The sequence below is a fragment of the Benincasa hispida genome, chromosome 11 (assembly GCF_027475165.1).
Source record: "Benincasa hispida cultivar pf3 chromosome 11, pf3_genome.v1.1, whole genome shotgun sequence".
Classification (NCBI taxonomy): Eukaryota; Viridiplantae; Streptophyta; class Magnoliopsida; order Cucurbitales; family Cucurbitaceae; genus Benincasa; species Benincasa hispida.
This window is the reverse complement of record NC_143488.1, coordinates 48,762,919-48,770,745: the sequence shown is the minus strand read 5'-3', so window position 1 is coordinate 48,770,745 and position 7,827 is coordinate 48,762,919. Positions and strand designations below refer to the sequence as shown.

The following is a 7,827-nucleotide window of genomic DNA, read 5'->3' as shown; positions in this document are numbered from 1 at the left end:
TGATCGTCATGGGAGGGGCTTCGCAAAGGCTTACAGCTCTCCCATTCGATCACCCTAGGGAGGATCCTTGAAAGGTTTGCCTTATAGCATCGTTCATGCATCCTGATCGTCATGGGAGAGGCTCTGCAAAGGCTTACAACTCTTCCATTCGATCACCCTAGGGAGGATCCTCGAAAGGTTTGCCTCGTAGCACCGTTCATGCATCCTGATCGTCATGGGAGGGGCCTCGCCAAGGCTGACAACTCTCCCATTTGATCACCCTAGGGAGGATTCTCGAAAGGTTCGCTTCGTAGCATCGTTCGTGTATCCTGATCGTCATGGGAGGGGCCTCGCAAAGGCATACAACACTCCCACTCGGTCACCCTAGGATCCTGGAAAGGTCTACCTTATGCGCTGCTCGTGCATCTAGGTCATCATGGAAAGGGCCCCGCAAAGGCTTACAACTCTCCCGTTCGATCTCAGAAGGGTCTACTATGGATTACCCAGTCCTTTTCTGTTAGCAAGTTGTCATAGAGGATAGGGGTTTTATTTTTCTATTCTTATTTATTTATTTTTTTCTTTAAATGGTTGAAACTTATTCCCCCTGTGATATATATATATATATATACAATGGTTCACTTCACCGAGCACGTTTCATCTGATGAGAGGCATCTCGTGATTTTTAAAGAACGGAGTCAGCCCATGAAGGAAGGACGTAGCATTTCTGTAGCAAAATCATTAGCCAGTCCTTTCGCTGATCGTTGGCCAAGTCTAAACGATAACATGATCATTTCCAAATGATGGAAGTGCCCTTGTCTCGAGGAGAACGTGCATGGATCCTGCGATCTTCTATTCATGAAAAGACCCCAAATCCTGATCGAGTGCTGACACTTAGATGTCGCATAATTGAGGATCAGGTCTGCTGGACCGTCGTGACGAAAGTCCCTGGAGAATTCGGCTTCGTTGACTGTCATTGAGAGTGGCTTGAGGTTGTAGTAGGTCGAAACGAGCGATTCCTTCGTGACATCAGTTTTCTTGGCACAGTATGGCCTCCTTGTACACGTATGATCGCAATGGTGACATAGTTCGAGCTTTCTGTGAAGCCTAGTGCCCTTCAACCAATCCTCTCCATACCGTGGTGGGCGAAGCATCGATTTCTTTATGGGACCTCTGGTTGCTCGGGGGCCTTCCGATCAGAGGAAGCTTTTACAAGGAGGTGGTTCCTTCCCTCAAAGAGCTAACCGGTCACCGCAACAAAAAGAGATACTTGCCGAAGACGTGTGAACACCTTTTTCAGGCATATTTTTCGATAGTGTGCTCGTAGAGAGAGAATCGTACAACTCCTTCGAAGCGTGACTCTTCAGTGTCTATTAGCTTCTGGATCTCTTTTTGGTTTCTAGAGACTCACAAATATGACAAGCCCGTTACATAGAAGCAAAAGAAAGTCTCTCGATCTCGGTCCACGCAAAATCCTGACGATTCACAGATTGCATTTCGAGATTGGTCAAACAGGGAGAACATGCTATTCGCGGAGATAGAGGTTGAAGACGAGTTGAAGGAAAAAACTTATCTAGCCGCTTTTCTATCCTGCTGGTTATGCCTTTTTGTATTTCCCTAGAAAAGAGGTTACCTTCGTCCCGGAGTCTTCAGAATAGCTAGTTTGATGGCTCACGGGACTGTTTATAGTCTCACCGTTCCGGTCTTGGCCAACATCTATCATGGCCTAGGCTGATAGCAGAGGCTTCAAACCCGATCGGGCGCATGGACTTTCACTTCAACACGCATTACCCCGTTCCTGCAGCTGTTGAGGTCCCAAGATGGCCTGCTTTTCTTGCGAAGGTGGCTGGATTTACTTCGACGAGTACGAGGCACGGGATTTGATCCATAGCGGCGCCATTATTTAATGGCATGCAAGCATTCTGAATAGGAGCAGGCATGAATGCCTAATTGACGATAAAGACCTATCTTTTCTGAAGTCCAGTTATTTCTCCAGCATCCGATCAGGCTACATATCCTCCCAGTGTGGGAATGTCCGATCTATAGAGTCGTATAGTCCTTTTCGTTTCAGCCGACAGTTCGGCTTCCATCAGGACATTCCGAATGATATAAGGGGAATACCTCTTGCCCCTACGCCGAAGAACATTTTACATTAGTGAAGAGTATGCACGAGACACAAGCCCTCGTCTCAAGTATTCTTGCCGGCTCGTACATTGGATCCGCACACTCATGTTACCCCACGGTTCAAGGTTTGATGGTTAACAAAGCATGACAACTACTTCGAAGAGAATCTTCATTTGTTAGTGACTAGTGCTATTCCTCTTCCAGCGCCGCCAAGATTACCCAAAGGTAGAGGGATCAACCATGGGGGGAAGCAACTTCGCCTGACTGGGGAGGTGGTGGCGATCGCACAAAAAGACGCTTCCAAACCGGTTAAGGAGGACAGTCATAGTAGTATCGGTGATCGTTGTTGGAAGCGACCCTCCAAAAAGCACAGAGCCTCGAATGCCGATTTTCTTGAGAGGGTTTAGAATCATCTGGTGGCTTCTAACGCTCTCAACCTACTGATATGTCGTCCCTTTATATATATATATATATATAAGTCCTCTCGTCTCGTCTTTTTTTTTTTTTTAAACTGTACGGTTTACATTTAGTCTCCTCTTCCGTAGTCACCCTTGAACCTCTCTCTTCAAGGACTTGAAGCCTCACGAAACAAAGAATCTTTGGTGGGCCATTTTGCCATTGACTCAGCCTTAAGGGCGTTGGTACCTTCGAAGTGCTGCCGATGGATCCCATGCCAAGGTCCTGTCCAGTACATGCTATCCTCAGTGACATCCCTCATTTCAAAAAGGCGGTGGTCATCGGGAACATCGAGGCTTTAGATTTCGTAGCCAAGGAAACTATTTCCCCCTTAGTGCCTACGGTAGGAAGGATTCTCCAACCCAGAGAAGCGTCGAGGTTTTTGGCAAGTCCAAGTGATAGTGAGTTCCCGAGGCAAGTAGATAGGGCACCACCCCCGATCGTCCCCGAGGTTTTCAAGTTCTATGCTGCCACCGTAGTTTCCAATGTTCAATGCCATGTAGCCTCGACCATGTGGAAGACTATGCACAAGAAGATCATGCGTACTCTTTTCAAGAAGCTTTTTAGTCTGGAAAAAGAAACACATGTGATATTCCGAGCCATTTCCGACATTTGTGGTTCCAACCTCCCTCCTCTCAGAAAACTTGTCAATGAGTACTTTCGAAACGTGGAGAAGTACACCCTTTTTTAGTTATCCTATTCTTCTCAGTTAACTCAAACAAGTAAGGAGCAATGTTTAAAGGAGGCTAAATCTGATCTGGAGAAGATACTGTACGATGAAAGTAGTGCTTTTGATAAATGAAAGGCGCTACTTGAACACGACTCTCGGGCCTTACAAGAAGAAGAGACAATACTAGCCAGGTTTGAGGCCATCAGGGCTGAACGGGCCGAAATATCGCAAACTGATTTCTGAGAGCGAAGGCCTTTTGACTCGGCATAAGCTTGAGGCCTCAGAGATGCGGGGGGCGATAAACAAGATCGAGACCACCCCAATCCTTTTTGACAAGGATGTCAAAGCTTTGGATGTCCTACGTCATGTGTTGGAAGCCATGCAACATGAGCTAGGGAATTACCACTGGGTACCTTGACTTGATGTTACTCGTCTTATTGGATTAGTCGTACTCCTAGGCATAGCTACTGGATTCGACTATTGTAGTGTTGAAATATCTTAAATGGAAGTTTTTTTTTGTCATTTTCTTTAAGTTGCCTATGTACCCTTTATAATGACAGAGATCAAGTCGTAACATAGTTCGTACAAAGGTTTTTTTTTATGCGTAAAACTTCTTGAGAAACTTACCATTGATTAGGCCAATTCTTAGCCCATCTTGATCAACTATCTTGTATGCTCCATTTGTGTAGACTTCTTTGACGATGTAGGGCCCATCCCATTTAGGTGTAAACTTATTCTCTGTATGTCTTGTCGTGATAATTGGTCTCCTTACGGCGAGCACTAGATCACCTACTTGAAAGGACCGAGGCTTTACATGCTTATCGAAGGCGTTAGACATTCGCGCTTGGTAACATTCCAGTGTTTGTTGAGCTTCTAATTTTTTTTCATCCAGTGCTTCCAACTCTTAGAGCCACAGTTTGGTGTTGTCCTCTGTAGTCAGCCCTTCTTGCACTGCCATTCTCAGCGGTGGAATTTCTCTTTCCAAAGGAAGGACAACTTCTACCCCATAAACGAGAGAGTACGGGGTGACTCCTATAGGGGTGCGGTGAGTGATGCGATAAGCCCACAATACTTCACCGATCTTCTCCTGCCAATCTCTCTTCGACTTGGAAACAATTTTCTTCAGCAGGTTGCACAATGTCTTGTTAAATTCCTCAGCCAACCCATTTGCGGCGGCGTTATATATGGATGACTTGTACTACTTGAATTTGAATTTTTCACACAACATATCCATCAAATTGTTGGAGAATTATCTTCCTTTATCCATCACGATCCAATGGGGAATAGCGTACTGATAAATGATATGAGTGCGGATAAAATCCACCACGTTTTCTTTCTTAGCTTCCCTTAGCGCGACAGCCTCAGCCCATCTTGAGAAATAGTCAGTGGCTGCGAGGATGTAGGAGTGCCCTGTTGTCGACTTAGGTGTTATAGGGCCGACCAGATCGAGGCCCCATGCTTCAAAAGGCCATGAGGCTATGGTCGGATGTAGAGGCTTAGGCGGTTGATGAATGAAATTCGTATGATATTGACAGACTTCACATTTCTTTTCATAATCCATTGAGTCCTGGATCATTCCCGGCCAATAATAACTCATTCTTTTTCAGCTGGAATTGTAGCTTTGGTCCCGCTTGATGCGCGCCGCATACGCCTGAGTGTGCTTCCTCCAAAGCCTTCGCTGACTCTTTCTTACTAAGGCATCGAAGGAAAAGTCCTTCAAAGGATCGACGGTATAGGACCCCTTTGTAGTAAATGAAATGCGCGGCTCTCTTGCGGACCTTGATTTTATGGCAGGAGTAATCGAGAGCCTTCCATGCTCAAGGTAATCTATGATGGGCTGTCGTCAGTCTTCCTCGTCGGTTAGGTAGAATGATATTGCATTCGTTCCCTTATATGCAGTCCCAATCAGAGGTACAACCCATCTCCGCCAAAACGATATATTAAGGGGCACATTATCCAGGTCCTTTAAAGCAGTGGCTAGGTTTGCCAAGGCATCCGCTTTCTTGAACTCCGTCCTCGGGACATGTTCCAATACCACGCTTTCGAACTTCTCCATCAACTGACGAGCATAAGTGAAGTAGGGTTTCAAGTCGTCATGCTTCACCTCGTACTGGCATAAGAGTTGATTGATTATCAACTTTGAGTCACCGAAGATTTCTATACAAGCTACTCCAATCTCTAAGGCCATTTGGAGGCCAATTATCATAGCTTGGTATTCAGCGACGTTGTTTGAACATGGCTCGGCAAGTGCGAAGCTATAAGATAACATGTGCTTTTCTGGCAAAATGAAGACAATACCTGCCCCCACACTACTTTTTTCGTGTCGTGCTGTCAAAGAACATGACCCACAGTCCTGAGGTCTCTGTGAAGAGAACTTCGTCATCAGGCAAGTCTTCGCTTAACTCCCAATCCGATGGAACTGGGTAATCTGCCAGGAAGTCGGCCAATGTCTGTCCTTTAACTGCCCTTTATGGTATATAAACAATGTCGTATTGTTGAAGCATGATTACCCATTTGGCTAAACATCCCGAGATGATCGGCCTGGACATGATGTACTTGATGGGGTCGGCTTTCGCAATTAAGTAGACTGTGGAGGCCTACATGTAGTGCCTCAACTTATCTATGGCGAAGAAGAGGCGAGGCACGTCTTCTCTATAGAGGAATAATTGATCTCGGCTACCATTCAGGGTTCTACTCAAGTAATAGAGAGTGCGTTTTTTTCCCTTTTCTCTTTCTTGTGCCAATAGTGCCTCAGTGATCTCTCTTACGCTGCAATGTATAGTATCAACGGCTTGTCCACTACTGGGGCTCCTAAGAAAGGAGGGTTGATCAGGTACCTCTTTATGTTATCGAAAGAATTCTGACAGGCCTTTTCCTATTTGAATTTCTCTCATTTTCTCATCAGTCTTTGAAAGGGTTGACACCGCCCTGCAGGTTAGAAATAAACCGTTGGATGTAGGCCAGACGTCCCTACAAAATTCTCAACTTGTAGATTTCTTGGTCTAGGCATTTGTTGGATGGCATCAATCTTGGATTGGTCTATCTCTATTCCCCGATGTCTCATATTGAAGCCTAGAAACTTTCCTGAAGTTACGCCAAATGCGCATTTGAGGGGGTTCATCTTTAACTGGTACTTTCGCAGGCGATTAAACATTGTCCTTAGATCTTTCAAATGGTCCTCTCGTCACTTGGTCTTGACCACAAGGTCATCCATATAACACTCTACATGTTTGTGCAACATATCATCAAACACCTTCTGCATGGCACATTGATAAGTAGCGCCGGCGTTCTTCAACCCGAAGGGCATTACCTTATAACAATATATCCCTTTTGGGGTTCGAAATGTCATCATTTCCTCATTTGCGAGGGCTATCCATATCTGGTTATACCCAGAGGATCCGTCCCTGAAGGATAGGGCCTCATGTCCCATTGTCGCATCGACCATGATCTCTGTGATAGACAATGGAAAGTCATCTTTAGGACAGGCGCTATTTAGGTCGCGAAAGTCTACACAAACACGAAGCTGTCCATTCTTTTTTCTAACCGGGACAATGTTGGCTATCCATGTTGGATATTAACTTTACGAATGAACCCGACCTCGATCAACTTATTGACATCAACCTCAATCTGGGGGATAAGTTCTAGTCGAAAGCGTCGTTGAGCTTACTTAACGGGTCGACACCCCTGTTTGATTGCGAGATGGTGGATTGCTACTTTTGGATCTAGTCCCAACATCTCTTTGTATGACCAGGCGAAAACATCCCTGTATTCAGTGAGTAAATGCATGTATTCATCCTCTTCCCCTTCCGAGAGGGACGCACTGATGAAAGTCAGACACGACTCTTCCAAGGTGCCCAGATTCACCTCTTTTAACTCGTCCACCGTGGATTGACCACTGTCCTCTAGACCTTGCGGAGTGTCTTCCACTTCCTCTTCGGTCATACCTTCTTCAGATTCTTCGGTGATGGTGATGTGGTGGCATGAAATTTTGCCTTCCTCCTACTCTAAATTTCCATTCTAAGGATCGGTGAAAACGACGTCGAGCCGCTTTACTTTGAGCGTGCCCTGACTTGCGTTTAAGTAACGAAGGTTCTTCTCTTCATGCATGAGAGGATGATACTACAAATTTCTCCATCACTTCTTGCCTCTCCAGATGGCTTTTGGTCCAATAACGCTTCAGTGTTTTTAAGGTCGATTCTCCACCAGATGGACGCTTGAGGTATCGGCCCCCTCTTTCCTGTAGTTGTTTCGGAGGCTGACAGGTTTTTTCCTTCCCATTTGTCTTACTAGGGACACATTGGTCGAGGGGATCTTTAGGCCTCTTGTGCTTCAAGCGAAAAAATTGGGAGTGCGGGGTTTTCCTTCGCTCTCCTTTGGAATTATGCCTATTTTTTCGAAGGCTAATAGTCGCACCACAACCAACGATTGACAGATGATTTCCTCATTTTCTTCATTTGGCGGAGTTAACCTTTGAAAGACTGAGCGTCGAGTATCTCTGGGAATAACATGTGGGCTTCCTCTTTCTGCTTCTGTCATGCTTAATCTTTCGAAGACCAAGGCGCATGCAGCAGGTGGTCTAATACGGTCAAAGGCTGAGACTC

At 45.6% G+C, this 7,827-nt stretch overlaps 1 pseudogene; it reads right to left on the bottom strand.

Moving 5' to 3' along the window:
• Window positions 1-5,069: 5,069 nt before the first annotated feature.
• LOC150032702 (uncharacterized) lies at window positions 5,070-7,762 on the bottom strand (annotated as a pseudogene).
• Window positions 7,763-7,827: the final 65 nt, after the last annotated feature.